This window comes from Branchiostoma lanceolatum, chromosome 6, assembly GCF_035083965.1.
Source record: "Branchiostoma lanceolatum isolate klBraLanc5 chromosome 6, klBraLanc5.hap2, whole genome shotgun sequence".
In the NCBI taxonomy this organism is placed as follows: domain Eukaryota; kingdom Metazoa; phylum Chordata; class Leptocardii; order Amphioxiformes; family Branchiostomatidae; genus Branchiostoma; species Branchiostoma lanceolatum.
The window spans coordinates 23730253-23733778 of NC_089727.1; the positions used below are offsets into that span (position 1 = coordinate 23730253).

At 41.9% G+C, this 3526-nt stretch overlaps 1 protein-coding gene across 1 annotated transcript in view; it reads left to right on the top strand.

Annotated features, from left to right (window-relative positions):
* The window catches only part of LOC136437096 (interleukin-6 receptor subunit beta-like), a 237385-nt gene that overhangs the window by 138094 nt on the left and 95765 nt on the right, over positions 1-3526 (top strand). The window lies entirely within an intron of this gene.

Genomic DNA, 3526 nt, shown 5'->3' on the forward strand with positions numbered 1-3526 from the left:
GTGTCGACTGTGGATTGGAGATAAAACAAATCGAATTTTGTCGGCGCCTTCTTGACCCGTCTCATGTACCATGCGATCTAGAAAGCAGCCAAACGGTCTACACCGCCAGGCTTGTGTGCGCTGCAGGCGTCAGACTACCGTGAATCCTTCCCATTTTAGCTGCAAAAATGATTCACTGCAGAAATCCTAATTGAAGCTTGCCTTGTTTGTCACTTCGTAGACTCTAAAAGATTCAAGATACATTTTGTGGTAGGTTATCTGGCACGAAAGAATCCATTTTTATTAAATGAGCGTTTAGATTGCGTAATATATTTTCTTTGTTACTGTAATAACCATGACTCAGCTCCAGACGTTGATGTAAAAGTTAAGCTCCTATATGTATTCAGAGCCACGCTACAGTTGAGTGTAAGAACTATCTGATCCCTGATAGATTAAACCATTACTGTTTGGCTGCCTTTCACTGGGAAAGTGTGCACATGTTTTATCATGGACGGTGTCAGGGAACACCATCCACGTGACGTAACACCTTCCTGCCATATCGGACGATCATACCTGTAGTTGTTTTGTAAGTTTGAATATTTAATAATTACGTATTTATGGTATGACGCTGACTAGGGAAAAAACAAGAAAATTATACCTTCAATCATAATGATTGTAACCATAAAATGCATTTTGACAAATGTAAGATATCATGACTAAGAGGCGCAGTCGTACACTGTTTCAAACACAAAGATCGATATTACATACGTCGTACGTCCATAGGTTTATGTGAGTACATTGAGGACACTCTTGGGGCAGTCGGGAACGTGCGTGTCGTACAAAGCGGGACCGGGGAGTTGTCGTGTAGATTCTTGCCACCATCGTACGACAATTAAAAAATGCCGTACGGCACGTGTGACTACACCTCGACACCTGAATCTCCCACCCCAGACTATTACTCGTCTCTGTCACAGCTTTGGCGTCGTACCAAGAGTTTGATGAATACTAGCCCGGTGGGTGGCGTAAGCTTTTAAGGCTCTTGCGCTAATTACGTTCGGTGTTCCGTGTGTGCAGATCCCCTGAGAGATAGTAGAATTCGTCTGGCGGTCGGCGGCGACATTATGATTTATCATCGCTCTAGTAAAGTCTTGTGCAACTGTAGTGTACTTAGTCTGTATCTGTATCTATATAGCCGGTATAACCGCCATTCGGCGTAACACACCAACTTCTGTATCTGTATCTATATAGCCGGTAGAACCGCCATTAGGCGTAACACACCGGCTTCTGTATCTGTATCTATACAGCCGGTATAACCGCCATTCGGCGTAACACACCAGCTTCTGTATCTGTATCTATATAGCCGGTATAACCGCCATTCGGCGTAACACACCAGCTTCGCAGGCAGTCAGTAGCTGGTTAGATTACACCGAACGGCCTGTCACACCTAGTCTTTGGACATCTGACTGTAACCGTTCTTTAAAGCTATTTAGTGAGGATGCTCCTACAGTACTTGATGACAACGAGTTCCATTCTACTATGGTTCTCGGAGAATACGAATTCTTGAACACATCAATCCTTGCATGGTTGATAACTTTGGTACTTTGGTAGTCCACGTTTTTGACGAAGCCTAGGATCCAATATCCTAGTTATCCATCTATTCATCTTTCTATCCACCCAAGCATCCTTGTAGTAATCATTGATCAATGTACGTTTTTTACCATATCAAATAAGTAACGAGCAACTATTGGTACATTATGGTAACTTCATATGTCCTAAAGCAATGCGCCTTATCCCGCCTTGTCTTTCAATCAATTTGCCTGTCAGCAAAAAATATTGCTGCAACTTTTAGTTCGACTGATGGCTTGCGCAGTAATTCAAAATAATCACAATATTGTATTTTTGTGTAATTTCTAGTACGATTTTTCTGAAGCAAATGACCCTTTGTGAATTTTAAAAATGATATTACACTACCCTCTTCCCCCTTTCTACTCCACCCAAAAGTTGAAATTAGATAAAACAGATGGAGCTAGTCGCTGTAATCCATTTTCAGCCAAATCAGTCTGAGTGAAAGTCGAATGGTTCTGTATAAGCTACCGGCCGTCCGCCAGCTGACATCCGATGAATGCTAAGTTCATTTCGATTCAGACCTATCGGAGCGTGTGTGAGTGTGTGTGCGGTATTGTTAGGTTGGCCGTGCCCCGGGGGTATAAGTGACATATGTCTCGTGTGAATAGAATTATGGGTTGAACGACGCCACATAATCCGGTTAGCACGAGAACCCGTTGTACCAAGGACATTATCCTTGATTGTACCGAGTCATCTGATTCGTGGATTCAGGCCAAACAAATTTCATTCAACGATAACATCGACGGGTTATTTTTTTCTTCTTCTAGTTTTTGTTTCTTTTTTTGGTGGTGTTTTTTTTAAACTTTAAAGGTATTTTCTTACATCAGTACAAAAGATTATCTAGCGTGTCGGTATTGGTAACATTATGGGGGAAAGGTTATCAACACTGGGCCCCCTCAACCTTCACTGAACCGGGGCGGTGAACGGTGCGACCTTCCAACGAACATTGTCCCATTGCTGAAGTCACACGTCCTTATATGGTAATCTCCGAACGTGCTCCATATAATTGGGTCTGCCGGGAGACTGTTCTGAATTTGGCGACGTTAACATTTTCTTGTGTTGAAAAATTGTTTAATCATTTTTTGAATAGAATTTTGATTAATCAGCATTTGTACTCAACAACGAAGTTAAACTTTTTTCCATAGAATCGAGAAGGCGATGTGATTCTTTTGTGAAATTACTAGAAAATTCAAGGAGATATCATTCATCGTCATGACATTGTCAACAATATCCTGATATCGATCCCTTAAATTCAAAGGCTTTTGTCCTCCCTTAACGGTTACCGTCGCTACCCTGACCTTGGATCTGTCTGCGTCTTAACAAGGTTATTAACAAGGTTGGATCTCAGGTAGCAAGTGTCGGAAACTTCCCATCATAAAGGTGACTACAACTCGTTTTCACCTTTTCGCAACACAATTGAGATTACCAGAGGGTAAAATGACGTACGTATGATCTTACCACAGAACTGGTGGCAGCTGCACCACCATACAATACGCGTGACTTCAGTGCACAGTAGCGTGACGTCACTAAGGTCATAGGACACACATGGGAGTGCGCCAAATCGTAGTCTGAAAGGGCCTCTGTTGAGTGTTCCATCTCTTGTTTTTTATCTTGAAATCGCTTGATTTGTCCCTTGCCTTTTCTCTGGCGAGGGTTGAGATATTTAGCATATTAACGTATTGTTTGTAACTCAATTAAAGAATGCCCTTGCTCACACAGAGTTATGTATGGAGTATTTTCGCTCAGCTTTCTAAGAAGTTATTAGGTCTAAAAAATGGAGAATTAGATGTAGCAGAATGTTACAGGGATCGGTCTCCTAAAAGCAGCAGTGTCCCAGCATCATGTTAGGTTTAGTGGATGCGTTTAACAACAAATCGCTAGATGGCGTCAATAAAAGAGAATCAATCACGACGAAAATGTG